This window comes from Triticum aestivum, chromosome 7A (genome assembly GCF_018294505.1).
Source record: "Triticum aestivum cultivar Chinese Spring chromosome 7A, IWGSC CS RefSeq v2.1, whole genome shotgun sequence".
Taxonomy (NCBI): Eukaryota; Viridiplantae; Streptophyta; class Magnoliopsida; order Poales; family Poaceae; genus Triticum; species Triticum aestivum.
This window is the reverse complement of record NC_057812.1, coordinates 523,041,323-523,066,543: the sequence shown is the minus strand read 5'-3', so window position 1 is coordinate 523,066,543 and position 25,221 is coordinate 523,041,323.

Genomic DNA, 25,221 nt, shown 5'->3' with positions numbered 1-25,221 from the left:
GTAGTTGTGAAATTGAGAAATGCTTGTGTTGAAGTTTGCAAGTCCCGTAGCATGCACGTATGGTAAACGTTATGTAACAAATTTGAAACATGAGGTGTTATTTGATTGTCCTCCTTATGAGTGGCGGTCGGGGACGAGCGATGGTCTTTTCCTACCAATCTATCCCCCTAGGAGCATGCGAGTAGTGCCAAGGTTTTTGATGACTTGTAGACTTTTGCAATAAGTATGTGAGTTCTTTATGACTAATGTTGAGTCCATGGATTATACGCACTCTCACCCTTCCATCCTTGCTAGCCTCTTCGGTACCGTGCATGGCCCTTTCTCACATTTAGAGTTGGCGCAAACTTCGCTGGTGCATCCAAACCCCGTGATATGATACGCTCTTTCACACATAAACCTCCTTATATCTTCCTCAAAACAGCCACCATACCTACCTATTATGGCATTTCCATAGCCATTCCAAGATATATTGCCATGCAAATTTCCATCATTCCGTTCATCATGACACATTCATCATTGTCATATTGCTTAGCATGGTCATGTAGTTGACATAGTATTTGTGGCAAAGCCACCGTTCATAGTTCTTTCATACATGTCACTCTTGGTTCATTGCATATCCTGGTACACCGCCGGAGGCATTCATATAGAGTCATCTTTGTTCTAGTATCGAGTTGTAATCATTGAGTTGTAAATAAATAGAAGTGTGATGATCATCATTATTAGAGCATTGTCCCAAGTGAGGAAAAAAAGAGAAAGACCATAAAAAAGAGAAGGCCCCAAAAAAATGAGAGAAAAAGAGAGAAGGGACAATGCTACTATCCTTTTACCACACTTGTGCTTCAAAGTAGCACCATGATCTTCATAGTAGAGAGTCTCTTGTTTTGTCACTTTCATATACTAGTGGGAATTTTTCGTTATAGAACTTGGCTTGTATATTCCAACAATGGGCCTCCTCAAGTGCCCTAGGTCTTCATGAGCAAGCAAGTTGGATGCACACCCACTTAGTTTCTTTTGTTGAGCTTTCATACATTTATAGCTCTAGTGCATTCGTTGCACGGCAGTCCCTACTCCTTGCATTAACATCAATTGATGGGCATCTCCATAGCCCAGTGATTAACCTCGTTGATGTGAGACTATCTCCTTTTTTGTCTTCTCCACATAACCCCCCTCATTATATTCTATTCCACCCATAGTGCTATATCCATGGCTCGCGCTCATGTATTGCGTGAAAGTTTATGAGTTTGAGATTACTAAAGTATGAAACAATTGCTTGGCTTGTCATCGGGGTTGTGCATGATGAGAGCATTCTTGTGTGACGAAAATGAAACATGACTATGATTTTGTAGGGATGAACTTTCTTTGCCGATGTTATTTTGAGAAGACATAATGGCTTAGTTAGTATGCTTGAAGTATTATCATTTTTATGTCAATATGAACTTTTGTCTTGAATATTTCGGATCTGAATATTCATGCCACAATTAAGAAGAATTACATTGAAATTATGCCAAGTAGCACTCCGCATCAAAAATTCTGTTTTTATCATTTACATACTCGAGGACGAGCAGGGATTAAGCTCGGGGATGCTTGATACGTCTCCAACATATATATAACTTTTGATTGCTCCATGCTATGTTATCTACTATTTTGGGAAATATTGGGATTTATTATCCACTTTTATATTATTTTTGGGACTAACCTTTTAACCCAGAGCCCAGTGCCAGTTTCTGTTTTTACCTTGATTTAGGGTTTCGAAGAAAAGGAAAATCAAACGGAGTCCAATTGACCTGAAACTTCACGGAACTCATTTTTGGAAGGAAAGAAGCCCAAAAGACTTGGAGTGCACGCCAGGGGACTTACGAGGAGGCCATGAGGTAGGGGGGGCACGCCCACCCCCTAGGCGCACCCTCCACCCTCATGGGCCCCTCGTGGCTCCCCTGACATACTTCTTCCACCTATATATCTCCATATACCCTAAAACTTTCGAAGAGCACAATAGATCGGGAGTTCCGCCGCCAGAAGCCTCCGTAGCCACCGAAAGCCAATCTAGACCCGTTCCGGCACCCTGCCGGAGTGGGAATCCTTCTCTAGTGGCCATCTTCATCATCCCGGTGCTCTCCATGATGAGGAGGGAGTAGTTCTCCCTCGGGGCAGAGGGTATGTACCAGTAGCTATGTGTTTGATCCCCCCCTCTCTCTCTCTCGTGTTCTTGAGGTGATACGATCTTGATGTGTCGCGATCTTTGCTATTATAGTTGGATCTTATGTTTCTCCTCCCGTCTACTCTCTTGTAATGAATTGATTTTTCCCCTTGAAGTAATCTTATCGGTTTGAGTCTTTAAAGATTTGGGAACACTTGATGTATGTCTTGCCGTGGATATCTGTGGTGACAATGGGATATCACGTGATTCACTTGATTCACTTGATGTATGTTTTGGTGATCAACTTGTGGGTTCCGCCCATGAACCTAGCATAGGGGTTGGCACACGTTTTCGTCGTGATTCTCCGGTAGAACTTTGGGGCACTCTTTGAGGTCCTTTGTGTTGGTTGAATAGATGAATCTAAGATTGTGTGACGCATATCGTATAATCATACCCACGGATACTTGAGGTGACATTGGAGTATCTAGGTGACATTATGGTTTTGGTTGATCTGTGTCTTAAGGTGTTATTCTAGTACGAACTCTATGGATGTTTGTGACACTTATAGGAATAGCCCAATGGATTGATTGGAAAGAATAACTTTGAGGTGGTTTCGTACCCTACCATAATCTCTTCATTCGTTCTCCGCTATTAGTGACTTTGGAGTGACTCTTTGTTGCATGTTGAGGGATAGTTATGTGATCCAATTATGTTAGTATTGTTGAGGGAACTTGCACTAGCGAAAGTATGAACCATAGGCCTTATTTCCACGCATTGCAATACCGTTTACGCTCACTTTTATCATTAGTTACCTTGCTGTTTTTATAATTTCAGATTACAAATACCTTTATCTACCATCCATATACCACTTGTATCACCATCTCTTCGCCGAACTAGTGCACCTACCGAACTAGTGCACCTATACAATTTACCATTGTATTGGGTGTGTTGGGGACACAAGAGACTCTTTGTTATTTGGTTGCAGGGTTGCTTGAGAGAGACCATATTCATCCTACGCCTCCTACAGATTGATAAACCTTAGGTCATCCACTTGAGGGAAATTTGCTACTGTCCTACAAACCTCTGCACTTGGAGGCCCAACAACGTCTACAAGAAGAAGGTTGTGTAGTAGACATCACCGGGCTATCCTATCGTGAAGTAGTTCGGACTACTTTGAATGTGTCCGAGGGTTTGGCCGTCGGCTCAAGATTTGACTGAAAGGTGCCCTCCATTGCTTCTGCTGTTTAAAGCGGCGGCGTACTCTATGGTACCGAGGGAGAGTTCGGCCTCGCCATTAACTGTGATGACGCCACGCGGACCGGGCATCTTGAATTTACGGTAGGCATAATGTGGCACCGCGTTGAATCGAGCAAACGCAGTTTGCCTGAGCAGTGCCTAATAATCACTACGAAAGGGGACGATGTCGAAGATTAACTCTTCGGCACGGTAGTGTCTGGTGATCCGAAGACTACCTCGAGGGCGATGGAGCCGGTACAACTAGACTCCATGCCTGATATAATACCTCTAAAGGTGGCTTTAGTGGGTTTGATGATCGAATGATCGATGCCCATCTTGCGCACTGTGTCCTGGTAAAGCAGATTTAGACTGCTGCCTCCGTCCATAAGTACTCGTGTGAGGTGGAACCCGTCAATTATTGGGTCGAGGACTAGTGCGGCTGGATTGCCGTGACTGGTGTTGACTGGACGATCCATTTGGTTGAAGGTGATCGGCCCTAGTTTGTATTGTGGGCTGACTGGTTTCATTAGGTCGACATCCCTAAGGGTGTGCATCCGGTCCGGGTTGGGAGTGTGGGTGGCATTTACCATATTCACTGTTTGGATTTGCTGGAGAGATTTATTTTGTCCTCCTCTATTCGATGATATGGGCTCCTCATCGCTGCCATTGCTTTGAGAACCCTTATCTTTGTTTTTGGCGCCTAACCTGCCAGCTTGTTTGAAGACCCAACATTCTCTGTTGGTATGATTGGCGGGTGCTCCTGGTTTGCCATGAATTTGGCATGGACGGTTGAGTGTGCAGTCCAAACTGGACGGACCCGAATTGTCGTTTTTGAGTGGCCCTGTCCACTAACCGGACTTAGAGCTATTAAATCCGGCATTGACTACCGTTTCTTCGGCGCTTTCACCATGTTTTCAGCGTTTGTGTCTGTTGCAACGTTGCTTGCCGTTGCTGTCTCTGGCCTATGATGTGCCAGGGTTGCTTGCTATGTTATTGCTACGGGCCAACCAGCTATCCTCGCCCACGCAGAAGCGGGTCATGAGTGTTGTGAGGGCTGCCATGGACTTTGGCTTCTCTTGGTCGAGATGTCTGGTGAGCCACTCATCACGGATGTTATGTTTAAAGGTTGCTAGGGCTTCAGCATCCGGACAGTCCACAATTTGGTTCTTTTTGGTTAGGAACCGAGTCCAAAATTTCCTGGCTGACTCTCCGGGCTGTTGTGTTATGTGACTTAAATCACCAGCATCCGATGGTCGCACATAAGTGCCCTGGAAGTTGTCCAGGAATGTGTTTGCCAGGTTCTCCTAACTTCTGATGGAGTTTGCTGGCAAGCTATTTAGCCAATGCCGAGCTGGTCCTTTGAGTTTTAACGGGAGGTACTTGATGGCGTGTAGATCATCCCCGCGGGCCATGTGAATGTGGAGGAAGAAATCCTCTATCCATACCGCGGGGTCGGTAGTACCATCGTATGATTCAATGTTCACGGGTTTAAACCCTTCCGGGAATTCATGATCCATTACTTCATCAGTGAAGCATAGGGGGTGTGCGGCGCCTCTGTGCCGGGCTATGTCACGACGCAGTTCGTACGAGTCTTGTCTGCTGTGTTCGGCCTGGCCGGATTTTTTTTGGTATATGATGGTCATCATCATGTGTTGGGGCGCGCCCTCGTGATCTGAAGATCGGTCTTTTGTGTCCTGCTTTGTTTTCCAATACGTCTCGCAGGTCCTGCATGTTACCCTAGGCCTTGCTATTCTTGTTTGACTGGCGATGGGGTGCGGGTTGGACTTCGGGCTTATATGCCACTTTGTCTCGGCCACGAGGTGGCAGGTCTGCCGCATCATACGCTGGAAGCGCAGGCTTTAATGCTTCCTCTTCAAGTTGGGGTAGCAACCTGCGCTTTGGGAAACTTTTGATTGGGCGCTCGAGTTCGTGTTCCTCGGCTGCCAGGACCTCAATCCATCTATCCGCTAGCAGATCTTGCTCAGCTTGAAGCTATTGTTGCTTTTTCTTCAGGCTTTTTGCCGTGGCAATAAGCCGGCGCTTAAAGCGCTCCTGTTCGACGGGATCCTCAGGCACGATAAATTCTTCGTCGCCGAGGCTCACCTCGTCTTCAGAGAGAGGCATGTAATTGTCATCCTCTGATTCTCCGTCTGCTGCCTGTTCCTTGAGGCTGGCTTGCCCATCCTCCTGCTCAAAGCCTGGCCGGAGGGGATTGTCTTCGTCTTCGGCACTATTTGCAGCATTATTGTCTCCTGTGCCGGTATCGCTGTTTTTGCTATGGCGGGGCTTAGAGCGGCGCCGATGACGCCGGCTCTTGGATTGCTTCTCGGGGGGATTATCCTCCGTTACCTTATTGCCATCGCTTTCTTTGGGGGTGTCCACCATGTATATATCATATGATGAGGTGGCAGTCCAGCGCCCTGTGGGCGGTGGTTCCTGTTCGTTTCCCACACCGTCGTCCATACCGTCGATGTCTTCGGTGTCAAAGTCGAGCATGTCGGTTAGGTCGTCGACAGTGGCTACTAAGTGGGTGGTGGGTGGGGAATGAATTTCTTCGCCGTCCGCTTCCCACTCGAGTTGGACATAGTTCAGCCAAGGGTCTCCTGACAAGGAGAGAGACCGTAATGAGTTTAGCACATCGCCTAGGGGCGAGTGCTGAAAGATATCCGTGGAGGTGAACTCCATGATTGGTGCCCAATCAGATTGGATGGGCACGGACACAAGCGGTTCAGATTCTATGGACGGGGACGAATCCGAGTGTCCGGCGACACAGGACTCATAGGAGGTGAAGTCAGTATTCGGCTATATCGCCGCTGAGTGTGCGGCCTCCATGGCGGGGTCCATCCACCCATCCTCGGACGGCGCGATCTGTTCCGGATTGAGGGCCGGAGTAGTTACAGGTGTGATCTCCCAAACACTGTCCGATGGCAGAGCTAAATCATGCTCATCGTGACTGTGCGGCATACCTGACATGGGTTCGAATCCGTTGAAGATCAAGTCTCCGCGGATGTCGGTGGTATAGTTCAAGCTTCCAAACCTAACCTGATGGACATGGGCGTAGCTCTCGATCTGCTTTAGATGGCCGAGCGAGTTGGCCCGCAGTACGAAGCCGCCGAATACGAAAATCTGTCCGGGGAGGAAAACCTCACCCTAGATCGCATCGTTGCCGATGATCGAAGGAGCCATCAAGCCTTATGGTGACGACACAGTGGAACTCTCAATGAAAGCACCAATGTCAGTGTCAAAACGACGGATCTCGGGTAGGGGGTCCCGAATTGTGCGTCTAAGGTGGATGGTAACAGGAGGCGGGGGACACAATGTTTACCCAGGTTCGGGCCCTCTCGATGGAGGTAATACCCTACTTCCTGCTTGATTGATCTTGATGATATGATTATTACAAGAGTTGATCTACCACGAGATCAGAGAGGCTAAACCCTAGAAGCTAGCCTATGGTATGATTGTTGTTGTCCTACGGACTAAACCCCCCGGTTTATACATACACTGGAGGGAGCTAGGGTTACACAGAGTCGGTTACAAGGGAGGAGATCTACATATCCGAATTGCCAAGCTTGCCTTCAACACAAAGGAGAGTCCCATCCGGACACGGGACAAAGTCTTCAATCTTGTATCTTCATAGTCCAATAGTCCGGCCAAAGTATATAGTCCGGCTGTCCGAGGACCCCCTAATCCAGGACTCCCTCAGGGAGGGCCACTAGAATTGCCGCAGCTCTCGGGCAAAGGCTGGACAACCCACCTCGTAAGGCAGGGCGCCGGGGCCCCCCGACGCTGGGTTGTCCATAGTAGGCCCCGCACGCCGATCTGACTGATGGAGCGTCTCCCGTCGTTGTTCGATGGTAGTTCGAGTGCCTTCCTGAGCTCGTTCCCGAAGGACTTGACATTGGTCGCGGCGGGTTCGCGGGTCAGACGACTCGGTGGAAACGTTGTCACCGACGTCGGGTCGACGGGCCGGTGGTTGTTGTTGCGGTCGCGGTGGGGGAGAGTGCACCATGGTCGCAGCGTCTCTGGCTCTCCCACCGCCAGCGTGCACCAACTCGTCAGGACGCTGGTGCGAGGGTCCCACTGGGAGTGGTTCATCTTTGTTGGCGAAGCTGACAAGGCTTCGGATGCTGGCTCTCCACTTGTCGAGCTTCTCCACAGCAGGGCGAAGTCGAGGAGCAGCTGCACGCGCGCCCGCGCTTCTGCTGGCGTAGGCAGCGGCGCGATCTGCGTAGACCGTGATGCGCTCTGACTTCTAACCAGGTTAGAAGGGCTCGGTCACGGTGTCACGGTCGCGCGCCGCCTGCATCGGCGTCTGAGAGCGCATGCCGGCCTGGTTCGTCCCGCGAGTGGTGCATAGGGCTCTTTCCGCGGCGGTGCCCGGTGGCTCCGTCATCGCGGTGTTGCTCATCGCGCGCAGCCTGGGAAGGGCGCGGCGCGGGCGCCAGCTAGGGTGCCGTAGAGGCTGCTGTGCCGCCCGTGGGCAGCACGGCCACGCCCTCGGACCCAGCGGTGCGCGGCTCGTCATCTCGGATTCGGACGATGCCGCTCGCCTGGCTCCGATCGCCAGAATGTCATGGACGCTCGCGGGCCACGTCTTTGGCCCCATCCATGGGTACCTGGCCATCTGCTCGTGCTGGCGTGGACGGGCCGGCCCCGGATGAACCGATCGCCATGATCCCCTTTTTCTTGGGGGCCATGGTGATGATGAAGTCGGTGTGCTAACCTTCAAACCGGATTTTCACGACTTGCGCCCCCTACCTGCCGCGCCAGAGATGTTGGGGGAAACGACGCCTATGGGATCGCTGGGGTCCCTTTTAGCTGCAGTTGGCGGGCGCGAAGCTATGCAAAGAGCGGGTCTAGAAGCCAGCACGAGGATCGTTTACCCAGGTTCGGGCCGCGAGGATGCGTAATACCCTATTCCTGCTTTTGGTGTATATTTGAGTTCTTGAACTAGCTACGATGCGTGCCTTGTCCAAAAAGTCCGAATCCCCCTCCAGTATGTCCTGGGCCTCCTTTTATAGTCAAAAGGGGCTGCCACAGTGACACACATGAGGTGGAAAGGTATACAATAATCGAGTCTATCTTCTAGCATCGTAGGACAAACGCATTTAATGCGCTGCCGATGTGCCCTTCTTGCTTTATCGGGGACGGCAAGGAAGCTCGTCCCAGCTGTCGCCGCCTCGCCTGGCCTTGACGCGCGTCCGAACTAACGAGGCGTGTAGTGCCACGTTGGCTGGCTGTTGAGTTGGTGCGGTGGATGAATCTTCACGAAGATCTGCATCCCACCACGAAGGTGCTTGTCGAGTCATCCTAGAGGCTGCACGTCGCCACGCAGGTGCCTGCCCAGCTGGTAGGCTGGCAGCTACGTGGGAACGGCGGTGGAGTCTTGGTAGACGTGGGCCTGGCTGTGGCCCCATGGATGTTTTCGGCAAGAGTCTTGCCAGGGCCCCGGCAAGGGTCTTGCCATGACATCTTGGTCATCCCCGGCGAGGGTCTTGCCGGGGGTCTCGTGGGTATCCTTGGCAAGGATCTCGCCGAGGATCGCCGTCTTCTGGTCTCCACAAAGATCTGCATGCCACCATGGAGGTGCCTCCCGAGCCTCAGTTCCAAAGTGTCTGATGGTTTTGGAACTTTTGCGCTCAAAGGTGGTGGCTCTACTGGTGTTGGGCAAGTTGCCCCAGCAAGGTTCTTGCCGGGGCTGCGGAGGCTGCCCCGGCAAGGGCCTTGCCGGGGGAGTCCACCTCGCCCCTCTGCTCTTCGTGTCTCTGGCTTGGCGTTGTTCTGGTTGTCTCGTGGCATTGCTTCCTTCCTCTACCCCGCTAGGTGTGGCCGCAGGCGCGGCTCCAACAGCCCGCGCACAAGTAAAGGGGCACAAAATAGTACCCCACCTTTTGTGCACCGACAATCGGTAAGCGTCAAGAAATGCCTATGAATTATTCACTTGCTGTTGAACTATTTGATGTTTGGAGATTTGATTACTTGGGACCTTTTCCTTCCTCTAATGGGTATACACATATTTTGGTTGCCGTTGATTATGTTACTAAATGGGTAGAAGCTATTCCAACCAGTAGTGTTGATCACAACACCTCTATTATAATGCTTAAGGAAGTTATTTTCCCAAGGTTTGGAGTCCCTAGATATTTAATGACTGATGGTGGTTCACACTTTATTCATGGCGCTTTCCGTAAAATGCTTGCCAAGTATGATGTTAACCATAGAATTGCATCACCTTATCATCCTTAGTCTAGTGGTCAAGTTGAACTTAGCAATAGGGAAATAAAATTAATTTTGCAAAAGACTGTCAATAGGCCCAGGAAGAATTGGTCTAAGAAATTAGTTGATGCACTTCGGGCTTATAGAATAGTATATAAAAGTCCTATGGGTATGTCTCCTTATAAAATGGTTTATGGAAAAGCTTGTCATTTACCTCTTGAGTTAGAACATAAAGCATATTGGGCAATCAAAGAGCTCAACTATGATTCCAAACTTGCTAGTGAAAAGAGGTTATTTGATATTAGCTCATTAGATGAATGGAGAACCCAGGCTTATGAAAATGCAAAATTATTCAAATAAAAAGTTAAAAGATGGCATGAAAAAAGAATCCAAAAGCGTGAGTTTAAAGTCGGAGAATATGTTCTTTTGTACAACTCTCGTTTCAGATTCTTTGCAGGAAAACTCCTCTCAAAATTGGAAGGCCCCTACGTTATTGTAGAGGTTTATCGGTCTGGAGCCATCAAAATAAATAATGTCGAAGGTACTAACCCTAAGGTTGTTAACGGGCAACGAATAAAACATTATATCTCAGGTACGCCCATTAATGTTGAAAGTAATATTATCCAAACTATGACACTAGAAGAACACATAAAAGAGTCCTTCCGGAACAGTCCAGAATCGTGAAAATAAGGAGGTACATGATACGGTAAGTAAGCAGACTCCAAAAAATCCACAAAAACATTTTTTGTCAGTTTTGGAATATTTAGAAAAATAATAAACTACCGGGAAGCATACCCTGGTGGGCGCAAGATACTAGGGTGCGGCCAGGCTTGCCTGGCGCACCCAGGTTGATTGTGCCTACCTGGGACACCTTTCGGACTCCGTTTTTCTCCTGTTTGCTTGTCCCCCAAGATAAAAAATCTATATATACTCCCCGAACCTGTTAACCACCATATCGCGGAGAAATCCCGTGTTCTCTTTTCTTGCTATTTTTGGTCAGATTTGTTGAGTCAGGCATCATGTCTTCCTCACCCTCCAACAACGTAGAAGAAGATGTAGAGGTATTTCAGGAGGATCTAAGGAGAGAGGAAGCTGAATAAGTTGCTATGGAGGAAGAGGAGGAAAATCCTTTTGGGGTTCACTCTCCGGCTTCCGAGAGAGGGACATTGCCTAGCATCTCCACTCATCTGAATCCTCATCAAGCTATGATACAGTCAAATAATCAAGAGAGCCTCGAAGTGCGAGAAGAAACCCACCAAGAAGGCCTTTACATTGGTTACATCGCAACAATTTTCACAATTTGATTCATAACTATGGGTTCGAGAATACTCCTCGTAGGCACATACCGTCCAATTGGGACATATCTCGCCAAAGAGAAAACAGTGCAGGAATAAACCCTTGGGGCCCGGAGAATAAACACATAATGGCAGAAGTGAAGAAAAACGGTGAGCTAATTCATTAAGCCCTTAGGGAGATCCAAGGTTTGAAGGATCTACTCATTGTTATATTGGAAACTACCACTTCATCACCATCACCTTCTTCTTCATCACTAAAAGAGAATTGAGTATTGGGTATGGGCACTCCCCTTGGCTTCCGCCAAGCTTGGGGGAGGTGCCCCGGTATCTTATCATCCCACTATCTGTTTGCCTTTACTTATTTCGTTTCGATCTTTTGCTTTAGATGAATAAAAGTTTAGTTCAATCCTTTCTTTTCGAGAGTTTGCTTAGTGATCTATCCTTGTAGTCGTGTGTAATAAAGTTTAGTTTGAGTTTTTGCTTTCTTTATTTTCATGTTGCAAATAAAAGTAAAAGAGAAAGGAAATAAATAAAAGAAAGGAAATAAATCAAAAAGATCATATACTAATCTTATGATAGGTGTTGACACCACATAAGGAAAAGTATAAGTAGAAAATTTTATTAGAGATTGACAAACATAGCATTAGTCAATGATGCAACTCATGAAAGAATTAATAAGGGAAGAGAAGATTCACATATAAATATACTATCCTAGAAATCTTTTGTGATTGTGAGCCCCCATCAAAATATTATATGCCAAAATTGTTGACATTGGACAAGGAAGACAATTTAATGGTTTATGTTTGTTTATATTCACATAGAAGTCATATTGTCACAGATCCTTTAACATGTGGTGCTTGCCCCTATCTTTGCTAGCCAAAAATTCTGCACTAAGTAGAGATACTACTTGTGCATCCAAAGACCCTTAAACCCAAATCTTATTTTCAAGTGTCCACCATACCTACCAAGGGATTGAGCAAGATCCCTCAAGTAAGTTGTCATTGGTGCAAAAAGGCAATAAAAATTGCTTCTAAAAGTGTGAGATCATTTAGTGTTAGAGAAAAATGAACGTTGCACGAACTTGTGATGGTGAAGAATAAAAGCGACAGACTGCTTAATAAAGGTCACTATCACAAGGGGCAATGCAACGTGACGTTCTTTTGCACTAAGGGGTTGAACATACAAACAAATAAGCACATGGCAACCTCTGCTTCCCTCTGCGAAGGGCCTATCTTTTACTTTTATGCAAAGAGTCAAAGTTTTCCTTCTAATCCTTTTTATTTTTCTCCTTTGGCAAGCATCATGTGGTGAGGAAAGATCTAGGCACATATGTCCAGTTGAATATAGATAGCATGAGTCATTATTGTTTACATCACCCTTGAGGTGAATACGTTGGGAGGCGAAACTATAAGCCCCTATATTTCTATATGTCCGGTTGAAATGTTTTGCTCATGTGTACGCAGTGAGTGTTAGCAATCATAGAATACTATATGATGGTTGAGTATGTGGACTTTCCTAAAGGCTTCGATACGTGACCCTTCCTGAAAAGATGATGAATTGTATCTGCAAAGTTGACTGAGAACATAGTTTGTTGGTTTTTAATAGAGTTTTTGCTTTATACTTCAATAGTGTGATGAATTACCACTTATTGATGAGAAGTCTATGGTAAAAGTTCTTTGATAAAAGTTTTATGTTTAAGTTTTTTATTGTTATAATAACGAACATGATGCTTCTATGTCCATATTTTGTTGTTATCGACACCTCTCTCTCTAAGCATGTGGACATGTTTTTTGACTTCAGCTTTCGCTTGAGGACAAGTGAGGTCTAAGCTTGGGGGAGTTGATACGTCCATTTTGCATCATGTTTTATTAATGCTATTTATAATGTTTTTATCCATAATAATGCACTTTCTGGAGTAATTCTACTTTTCTCTCATAATATGCAAGGTACACACAAAGAGGGAGAATTCCGGCAGCTAGAAATCTGGACCTGGAAAAGCTACGTCAGGCCACCTATTCTGCACAACTCCAAACAAGCTGAAACTTCATGGTGATTTTTTTTATCAAATATATGAAGAATATTGGAGCAAATAACTACCAGAGGGGGCCCGCCAGGTGGGCACTACCCACCTGGGAGCGCCAGGGAGCCTAGACGCACCCTGGTGGGTTGTGCTCACCCAGGCCCACCTACGGTGCCCATCTTCTAGCATATAAGTCATTTTGACCTAGAAAAAGTAAAGAGAGGACTTTCGGGATGGAGCACCACCGTCTCGAGGCGGAACTTGGGCAGTAGCACTTTTTCCCTCCGGCGGAGCGATTCCGCCGGGGGAACTTCCTTCCTGGAGGGGGAAATCATCGTCATCATCATCACCAACAACTCTCCCATATTGGGGAGGGAAATCTCCATCAACATCTTCAACAACACCATCTCCTCTCAAACCCTAGTTCACCTCTTGTGCTCAATCTTGTTACCAGAACTATAGATTGGTGCTTGTGGATGACTAGTAGTGTTGATTACATCTTGTAGTTGATTACTATATGGTTTATTTGGTGGAATATTATATGTTCAGATCCAATATGCTATTTTAATACCCCTCTGATCTTGAGCATGATTTTCATTTTTGAGTGGTTACTTTTGTTCTTGAGGTCACGGGAGAAATCATGTTGCAAGTAATCATGTGAACTTGATATGTGTTCGATATTTTGATAGTATGTATGTTCTGATTCCCTTAGTGGTGTCATGTGAACGTCGACTACATGACACTTCACCATATTTGGGCCTAAGGGAATGCATTGTGGAGTAGAAGTTAGATGATGGGTTGCGACAGTGACAAAAGCTTAAACCCCAGTTTATGCGCTATTCCGTAAGGGACCGATTGGATCCAAAAGTTTAATGCTATGGTTAGAATTTATTCTTAATACTTTTCTCGTAGTTGCGGATGCTTGCGGGAGGGTTAATCATAAGTAGGAGGTTTGTTCAAGTAAGAACAACACCTAAGCACTAGTCCACCCACATATCGAATTATCAAAGTACCGAACACGAATTAAGCCAACATGATGAAAGTGACTAGACGAAATTCTCGTGAACCCTCAAGAACGATTTTCTTACTATAAGAGACCGTTTTGGCATGTCCTTTGCCTCAAAAGGATTGCGCTACATTGCTGCACTTTTGCTACTATTATCATTACTTGCTCGTTACAAATTATCTTGCTATCAAACTACTCTGCTACTTACAATTTCAGCACTTGCAGACATTACCTTACTAAAAACCACTTGTGATTTCCTTCTACTCCTTGTTGGGTTCGAAACTCTTACTTATCGAAAAGAGCTACAATTGATCCCCTAAACTTGTGGGTCATCAGTTGTGCCCACCTCGTTGGCCTCCCGCACCGCCTCTTCGCCCTATAAATTCAAAAATATTCCAAAACCCCCGGGGGTAACCCTAGATCAGAAGTTCCACCGTCGCAAGCTCTGTAGCACGACAAACCAATCTAGACCCCGTTCTAGCACTCTGCCGGAGAGGGAAATCATCACCGGTGGCCATCTTCATCATCCCGGCGGCCACCATGATGAGGAGGGAGTAGTTCACCCTCAGGGCTGAGGGTTTGTGTTGTCGCTCGAAGCTACGTCGGTATTTCCCCAAAGAGGAAGGGATGATGCAGCACAACGGCAATAGGCATTTCCCTCGGATCTAAAACCAAGGTTATCGAACCTGTAGGAGAACCAAGAAACACAACGTAAACAGCCCCTGCACACAAATAACAACCACCCGCAACCTGACGTGTTAAAGGGGTTGTCAATCCCTTTCGGGTAATGGCACCAGAAATTGGTGCGTGGACAGGAGAAAGTTGTAATGGATTGCATAAATAGATCGCAAATGAAATAAAGTGTGGCAAAGTATTTTTTGTAGTTTTGGATTAATAGATCTAAAAATAAAAGGCAAATAAAATTAGATCGCAAAGGAAAATATATGAGAAAGAGACCCGGGGCCGTAGGTTTCACTAGTGGCTTCTCTCGAGAAAAATAGCAAACGGCTGGTGAACAAATTACTGTTGGGCAATTAACAAAACTTCAAATAATCATGCCGATATCCAGGCAATGATCACTACATAGGCATCACGTCCAAGATTAGTAGACAGACTCATGTCTGCATCTCCTACTATTACTCCACACATCGACCGCTATCCAGCATGCATCTAGTGTATTAAATTCATGGAGAAACGGAGTAATGCAATAAGAACGATGACATGATGTAGATAAGATCTATTTATGTAGTGATAGACCCCATCGTTTTATCTTTAGTAGCAACGATACATACGTGTCGGTTCCCCTTCTGTCACCGGGATCAAGCACCATAAGATAGAACCCACTACAAAGCACCTCTTCCCATTGCAAGATAAATAGATCAAGTTGGCCAAACAAAACCCAAATACCGGAGAAGAAATACGAGGCTATAAGAAATCATGCATATAAGAGATCAAAGAAACTCAAATAACTTTCATGTATATAAAAGGATAGATCTGATCATAAACTCACAGTTCATCGATCCTAACAAAAACACCGGCAAAGAGTTACATCATATGGATCTCCAGGAGACCATTGTATTGAGAATCAAGAGAGAGAGAGAGATGAAGCCATCTAGCTACTAACTACGGACCCGACGGTCTACAAAGAACTACTCACGCATCATCGGAGAGGCACCAATGGAGGTGGTGAACCCCATCCGAGATGGTGTCTAGATTGGATCTGGTGGTTCTGGACTCTGCGGCAGCTGGATGAATATTTCATTGCTCCCCTAGGGTTTTGGGAATATTAGGGTATTTATAGAGCAAAGAGGCGGTCTGGGGGCACCCGAGGTGGACACAACCCACCAGGGCGCGCCTGGGCCTCCTGGTACGCCCTGGTGGGTTGTGCTCTCCTCGGAGCACCCCCTAGGCACAACCAGGGCCCATTATGTTCCTTCTAGTCCAAAAAAATCTTCGTAAAGTTTCATTGCATTTGGACTCCATTTGATATTGATTTCCTGCGATGTAAAAAACATGTAGTAAACATCAACTGGCACTTGGCACTATGTCAATAGGTTGGTACCAAAAAATGATATAAAATGACTATAAAACATCCAAGATTGATAATATAACAGCATGGAACAATCAAAAATTATAGATACGTTGGAGACCTATCAGTTTGTACAAGTAGCTATGTGTTTAATCTCTCTCTCTCTCTCATGTTCTTGAGATGTCACGATCTTGATGTATCGCGGGCTTTCTTAATATAGTCGGATCATATGGTGTTTCCCCCTCTCTATCTTGTTGTGAATTGAGTTTTGCCTATGAGATTTCAGTTTATCGGATTGAATACTTTTATGGATTTGAGAACACTTGATGTATGTCTTGCTATGGATACCCGTGGTGACAATGGGGTATCATATTGATTCACTTGATGTGCATTTTGGCACTCAACTCGCGGATTCCTGAGGTGACATTGGGGTAATCTATGCATACGGTTTGATGCACGTTCTCGTCTTTGTTTCTCCGGTAGAAATCTTGGGGCGCTCTTTGAGGTTCTTTGTGTTGGATTCAGTATTATGAATATGAATTTGCTTTGGTGTTATTTTAGTAAGAACTTATGATAGATCGATCAGAAAGAATAACTTAGTGTTATTTTAGTACGAACTCTTGATAGATTGATCGGAAAGAATAACGTTGTGTTATTTTAGTATGAACTCTTGGATAGATCGATTGGAAAGGATAGCTACAAACAATTTCTTCTTATGTTCTTCGCTAGATAGGAACTTTGGAGTGATTCTTCATCGCGCTTTGGGGGATGGTTATATGATCTAATTAGATTAGCATTGTTGAGAGACTGCTCTAGCGAAAGTACGGACCGTAGGCCTCATTTTCAAGCATTGCAATACCGTTTGTGCTCCATTTTATCAGTTGCTACCTTGCTGTTTTTATTGTTCCTATTACAAAAATCAATATCTACTATCATTACTACGCTTGTATTACCATCTGTGTGCCGAACTAGTGCACCTATACAAATGACCATTGTATTTGGTGTGTTGGGGACACAAGAGACTTTTTGTTATTTGGTTGTAGGGTTGTTTGAGAGAGACCATCTTCATCCTACACCTCCCATGGATTGATAAACCTTAGGTCATCCACTTGAGGGAAAATTGCTACTGCCCTACAAAACTCTGCGCTTGGAGACCCAACACGAGTCTGCAAGAATAAAGTTGCATAGTAGACATCAAGCTCTTTTCTTGCGTCGTTTCCGGGGAGGTGAGTGATTGAAGGTATATATTTAGATCTTGCAATTAAATCTTTTAGTTTCTTGTTTTATCACTAGTTTGGTTTATAAAACAAAACTATAAAAAATGGAATTTAGGTGGTCTCATACTATTCATTTTATCATGTATTTCTTGCAAATGATGGAAAGGAAATTTGTGCTCAACTGATAGAAGAAGAATTCAATAAAATGTTTGGCATAGTATCTTTGAATGATGAGCATGGTTGCAATGTTGTTAGTATTAATTCTTTGAATATCCAAAATGCTAATGATGATTGCACAAGTCATGACAATTTTTTTTCTTATAAGCATGTCAATTTTTGTGGAGTGGAAAGACTTTGTGAAGACGTGCCTTACAGGGAAGATAGATTTTTTAAGAAGCATAAGCATGATAGGACCAATGTTTTGCTCAAAGTGATAGATGAATTTGCCACAAAATTATGTTTGCTTTGTCCTATTACTTGTGAACTTTGCAATAAGGATGGTCATCTTAATTTCCAATGCAAACTTTTTCATGATCGAATCGTGTCCAAATATTGCAATAACTTGATCACCCTAGAACTTTATAATGAACTTTGTTCATTTTTGGGGAGTGAAGAATTGACACATAAAAATAGTTGGTTTGAAGGATTCATTCGCACGGACGACATTGAAACTAATCTAAAAAATATCTATATGTTTTGCATGGTAAATTGCAATGAGAATGCTTATATTGCCAACTATAGAAAGATGGGAAAACCAATAGAATATAAAAGGAATACTAATGAGAGGGTAAAGATTTCCAATTTCCCTCCTATTGTCTCTCATGATGAAATAGGTGACGAGGAGGAGCTCCCTATTCAACCAATTTCAGCAATAGGAAGCTCGAAAAAATTAGTTAAACCCACACATGATGTGGTGAAGAAGAAGAAAAGAAGAAAGAATAGAGGTAAAAAGGCATCTCTCCCAAATAATGTTGCTCCTATTATTGTTGTGCCTCATGAAAATGAATCAAGAATAATTGTGGAAGATGATGCACTTGATGATGATATTGCTTCTTTGTCTTATGGCACAATGTCCGAGAGCACTATTAATGATGATTGGGAAGATAATGATACTTCTTATAATCTTGGAAATATGTTTGGCACCAACTTGGAAAATTATGATGATAATAATTGTTATACTATTGGTGCTATTCATACTATTATTGATGAGAGTGATTATGCTTATGATATGCCAAGCCACAAGCTTGGGGATGCTATGTTTGATGAGAATGACATGTTTGAGAATTTATTTGCTGCAATTAATGTTTGTCCCAAGCTTGGGGATGCTATGCTTAATGAAGATGATATTTTTAGTCCCCCTACCTTGAATGATCAAATTTGCTATGATGATTGCATGCCTCCTATCTATGATGAGAACAAAGTTGCTACTTATGATGATTATTGTGATGATACTTATGTTATAAAAAGTAGTGATAACTATTATCGTAATTTTGAATATCTTTTTACTGAATATTACTATTTTAATGTGGAAACAATTTTTACCTATTGTGAGTATTCGAGTTTCATATGATACTCCCACTATTGTGAATGAGAATAAAATGGCTTATATGGGAGTAATAAATTCTCTATGCTTTTCCGCAATAAATAAATAAATAAATTCTCTATGCTTTTTGATCATGAATAGAATGCTTTATGTGATTGTTATATGATGAATCTATTCATGATGCTACTAAAAATTATTATGAGGGAGGAACTTATGATTCATGATGCTCTTGTTATGTTTCAATCCTTATCTTTTATGCGAGCATCATTGAACTCATCATGCCTAGCTAAAAGGCATTAAAGAAAAGCGCTTCTTGGGAGACAAGCCAACATTTTTACCTATTGCTTTTGTGTGTTCACATGATTATGCTACTGTAGTAATCATGTTTTATTGCTTTTTTGTCAATAAAGTGCCAAGAAGACCTTTGGAGCGGTCTATGGTGATAGTTGATTTGATCTTGCTGAAAAACAGAAACTTTTGCACCCAGTAAAATAATTTCCATTTTTATAGAAGTGTGATAAAATCCTGATTCTTTTTGCACAAGATTGATATACAAATTTCACAGGTTGTCCTAAGTTTTCAGAATTTTTGGAGTAGCAGAAGTATGGTTGTTGTCCAGATCATTACAGAATGTTCTGTTTTTGACAGATTCTGTTTTCAGTGCATAGATTGCTTGTTTCCTAGTTTCTATGGATTTTATTGCTCAATATAAATTATGTAAATGATAAGGTATAGTAGGAATTGTGTGAGAACAATTATGAATCTTGTCTTTGACAGTACCAAAGTGAATGATTTGCTTTATCATACTAACCTATCTCACGAAGTTCCGTTAAGTTTTGTGTGATTGAAGTTTGCAAGTTTTGGGAGAGATATCGATATGAGGAGAATAAGGAGTGACAAGACCCTAATCTTGGGGATTCCCAAGGCACCAAAAGTTAATATTCAAGGAAGATCCAAGCAACTAAGCTTGGGGATGCCCCGGAAGGCATCCCCTCTTTCGTCTCCAACATTATCAGTAATCTTACTTGGGGCTATATTTTCATTCACCACATGATATGAGTTTTGCTTGGAGCATCATTTTATTTTGTTAGTATTTTCTTTCTGTTATTTAGATTAATGTTTTACATCTTTTATATCAATAAAAGTGGCAATGATAGCCTTTACCATGCTTATTTTGCAAGTCTACTTGTTGCTGTTTGAAAACAGAAAGTTTATCACTGTTGTAAAAATTCCCTAGAAAAGTCAGAAAGTGATAAAATGTTAAAACTTTTGCACAATAAGCTCTGATAAATTCTCTATAGTGTGGTAAATGTTCATAATTTTGGAGTTAAGGAACTATGGATCCTCTTGCATCCTTTACAAACTGTTATGTTTAGACAGATTGCTATTATGTTTGCATTGTTTGCATATGTTTGCTTGTTTAATGATTCTATTTGAGGATAGGAGTATTAAATATGCAGAGGCATTTAGTATGGAATGTTAAATAATAATTTTAGTGATTTTCTACAGTAGAGAATGATAGGGTTATTGCATTGATTTATACTAACTTATCTCACGAGTTCTTGTTGAGTTTTGTGTGGATGAAGTTTTAAGATTTAGGGAAATCTTGATATAAAAGGAATTAAGGAGACAAAAAAGCTCAAGCTTGGGCATACCAAGGCATCCCAAGTTAATATTCCAAGAAGTCTCAAGCATCTAAGCTTGGGGATGCCCCGGTAGGCATCCCACCTTTCTTCTTCAACAATTATCGGTTAGTATCGGTTGAGCCTAAGTTTTTGCTTCTTCACATGAGTTGTGCTATTCTTGGAATGTCTTTTTGCTTTGTTTTTCTTGTTGTTTTAATAAAATACTTAGATCTAAAAGTTTTAAATAAGAGGGAGTCCTCACATAGCTTCCTATTTACTCAACTACTCGCTTGATCTTCACTTATATATTTTTTGAGTAGTTTGTCATTTGCTCTCATGCTTCACTTATATTATTTTGAGAGAAGAAATTTTTTATGCTCATGTTCTTCACTTAGATTTGTTTGAGCTTATCAAAAGCAACATATCAAATTAGTCCCAAAGTGATAGATATTCAAGAGGGATATAATAAAAACTTTCATGAAGATCATTGGACAAAATAAACTTGATTCTTTGTAATAGTTTTGCGATATGATGATAGTGATATGTGAGTCATGTTGGTGAGCAATTTTGCTTTAGTAAGAATATTGGTGTTAAGGTTTGTGATTCCCTATGTAAACACAAAATTCAATAGTTGTGCAATGAAGTTACATCCTACTTGTGGTGCATTATTTGGTGTTAGTTATACTCAATGCTCACTTATGTAAGTTTTTGTTTCTTGGTTGGTTGCTTCTCAATCTTTTGCTAGCCTTCCCTTGTACTAAGTAGGAATACTACTTGTGCATCCAAAACCCTTCAAACCAGTTTTGCCATATGAGTCCACCATACCTACCTATATGCGGTATTCTCTTGCTGTTCTAAGCAAATTTGTATGTGCCATCTCTAATTTTCAAAATAAGTTCCTTTTTGTGTGCTCGTACCGCTCATGAAACGGTAGGGGGTGGATGATATTTTTCCATGCTAGATGTGTTATTCTCAAGATGAGTGTTTATTCACTTGTCATTGCACGAGAGTACGACAAAGGTATTAGGGATGCCCATTCCCGAAATGAAAAATGAATTTACTTTATGTTGTCAAATAATAAATTCCTTGGGTGTTGGTATGGACGACACCCGTGGATTCGGTTAGCCGTGGAATGTGAAAGTATGGTGGAAAAAGGAATAAACTTTACTTTCTGTTTGGGAACCACCTATGATATATCTAGCATGAAAAGTATTGGGAACTACTCGATCATTTTCGTTGACAGGAAAAGCATGCCACCCAAGATGTTGTTATCTCTCTTTCTCGTTTGAGCTCTGGCACCTCTACAAATCCCTGCTTCCCTCTGCGAAGGGCATTTCTATTTACTTTATGCAATTTTTTGAGTCTCTATATTCTCTTATAAATCACCAAGTAAGGGGCACTATGATCGTAGTTGAGCATTGGGTGTAGCTAATATGAGAGTGTGTTTCATGAATGGATCAATGATTGAGCATGATGGGCTAGGGATAACTTGCTTTAGTATTGATATTTTGAAAGACACGGTTGCTTGTTGATATGCTTGAGTATTGAAATCTTCATGTAAAAACTAGACTATTGTTTTGAATCATATAAAAGTCCAAATGTCCATGCTACAAAAGAATAGAATATGTGATGAACTTGTTAGACAACATTCCACATCAAAAAAAATTGTTTTTATCATTTACCTACTCGAGGACGAGTAGGAATTAAGCTTGGGGATGCTGATACGTCTCCAACGTATCTATAATTTTTGCTTGTTCCATGTTGTTATATTATCATTATTGGATGTTTTACAATCATTTTATAGCTACTTTATATCATTTTTGGGGACTAACCTATTGACATAGTGCCCAGTGCCAGTTGTTGTTTTTTTGCTTGTTTTTTACTTCGCAGAAAATCAATACCAAAAGGAGTCCAAACGCAGCGAAACTTTTTGGAGATTTTTTCTGGACCAGAAGACACCTGGTGGGCCAAATAAGTACCAGAGGGGAGCTTCGAGGAGAACACAACCCACCAGGGTGCGCCTGGGGGCCCAGGCACGCCCAGGTGGGTTGTGCCCAACTTGGTGGCATCCCGCACCGCCTCTTCGCCCTATAAATTCCCAAATATTCCAAAACCCCCGAGGGTAACCCTAGATCAGAAGTTCTACCGCCACAAGCCTCTGTAGCCACAAGAAACCAATCTAGACCCCGTTCCGGCACTCTGTTGGAGGGGAAAACCATCACCGGTGGCCATCTTCATCATCCCGACGGCCACCATGATGAGGAGGGAGTAGTCCACCCTCGGGGCTGAGGGTTTGTACCAGTAGATATGTGTTTAATCTCTCTCTCTCTCTCGTGTTCTTGAGATGTCCTGATCTTGATGTATCGCGGGCTTTGTTAATATAGTCGGATCATATGATGTTTTCTCCTCTCTATCTTGTTGTGAATTGAGTTTTCCCCTGAGATTTCGTTTTATCGGATTGAATACTTTTATGGATTTGAGAACACTTGATGTATGTCCTCCTATGGATACCCGTGGTGACAACGGGGTATCATATTGATTCACTTGATGTGCGTTTTGACCTGAGGTGACATTGGGATAATCTATGCATAGGGGTTGATGCACGTTCTTGCCTTTGTTTCTCCGGTAGAAATCTTGGGGCACTCTTTGAGGTTCTTTCTGTTGCATTGAGTATTATGAATATGAATTTGCTTTGGTGTTATTTTAGTACGAACTCTTGATAGATCGATAGGAAAGAATAACTTAGTGTTATTTTAGTACGAACTCTTGATAGATTGATCGGAAAGAATAACCTGGCATTATTTTAGTACGAACTCTTGGATAGATCGATCAGAAAGGATAGCTACAAACAATTTATTCTTATGTTCTCCACTAGATAGGAACTTTGGAGTGATTCTTCATCGCACTTTGAGGTATGGTTATATAATCTAATTAGATTAGCATTGCTGAGAGATTGCACTAGCGAAAGTACAAACCCTAGGCCTCATTTTCAAGCATTGCAATACCGTTTGTGCTCCGTTTTATCAATTTCTACCTTGCTATTTTTATTGTTCCTACTATAAAAATCAATATCTACTATCATTACTACGCTTGTATTACCATCTCTTCGCTGAACTAGTGCACCTATACAAATTACCATTGTATTTGGTGTGTTGGGGACACAAGAGACCTTTTGTTATTTGGTTGCATGGTTGTTTGAGAGAGACCATCTTCATCCTACACCTCCCACGGGTTGATAAACCTTAGGTCATCCACTTGAGGGAAAATTGCTACTGTCCTACAAAAATCTGCGCTTGGAGGCCCAACACGAGTCTACAAGAATAAAGTTGCGTAGTAGACATCGGGCAGTTAATAGGTTAGCCCCAAAAATGATATAAAATAGCATATTAATGCATATAAAACATCCAAGATAGATAATAGGGATAATTTGTTTTATACCCTTAGTTGTGTCCCCCTCATCAGGATTGCCCCTAGTTTCTGGAAACATGTGGCCTTGCCCAACCCACTTTGGCGTCTTGTGCTTTTACCCTTTGACCGTCTGACCATCACTTTGAAAACTTCATAACTGATTCAGACGAAATCAAAAAAAATGCAAGTAAGATACCAAAATGTTCAGAAAAACATCACCTGTATGTCAATGTCACTCATATTCATGACAAAAGTGTTGGTAAGTGCCCATCCGAGTTTTAGCTCTTATCATACCACCAGGAACAGTAAAATCTAGAAAAATTCAAAAAAATGTTTGTGGCAAAGAATGACAAATGTTTGAAGTGCTTGCCAAGTTTACTTAGGGAATGACACTCATGGAAGTCATGGCAAAAAAACAATCATCACTCGAAAATAGATTGTTTTTTTTGCCACGACTTCCATGAATGGCATTCCCTGATGAAACTTGGCAAGCACTTCAAAAAATTTCCATTCTTTGCCAGCAACTTTTTCTTGATTTTTTCAATTTTTTTAGATTTTACTGTTCATGGTGGTATGATAAGAGCTAAAACTCAGATGGGCACTTACCAACACTTTTTTCATGAATGCAAGTGACATTGAAATATAGGTGATGTTTTTCCAAACATTTTGGTATCTTATTAGCATTTTTCTGATTTAGTATGAATTAGTTATGAAGTTTTCATAGTGACGATCAAACGGTCAAAGGGCAAAAGCACAAGATGCCAAAGTGGGTTGGGAAAGACCACGTGTTTTCGGAAACTAGGGGCAATCCTGGCGAGGGGGCACAACTAAGGGTATAAAACCAATTATCCCTAGATAATATAATAGCATGGAAGAATAAAGAATAAGAGATACATTGGAGACGTATCAAGCATCCCCAAGCTTAATTCATGCTCGTCCTCGAGTAGGTAAATGATAAAAATAGAATTTCTGATGTGGAATGCTACCCAACATATTTATCAATGTAATTTTTCTTATTGTGGCATGAATATTCATATCCATAAGATTCAAAACAAAAGTTTAATATTGACATAAAAACAATAATACTTCAAGCATACTAATAAAGCAATCATGACTTTCAAAATATCATGGCTAAAGAAAGTTATCCCTACAAAATCATATAATCTTGTCATGCTCTATCTTCATCACGCAAAGTATTTATCATGCACAACCCCGATGACAAGCCAAGCAATTGTTTCATAATTTTAATGTTCTCAAGCTTTTTCAACTTCCATGCAATACATGAGCATGAGCCATGGATATAGCACTTAGGTGGAATAGAGTATGGTGGAGGTTGTGAGGAGAAGACAAAAAAGGAGAAAGTCTCACATCAAATAGGCAAATTAATGGGCTATGGTGATGCCATCAATTGATATCGATGCAAGTGGGTAGGGATTGCCATGCAACGAATGCACTAGAGCTATAAGTGTATGAAAGCTCAAACGAAAACTAA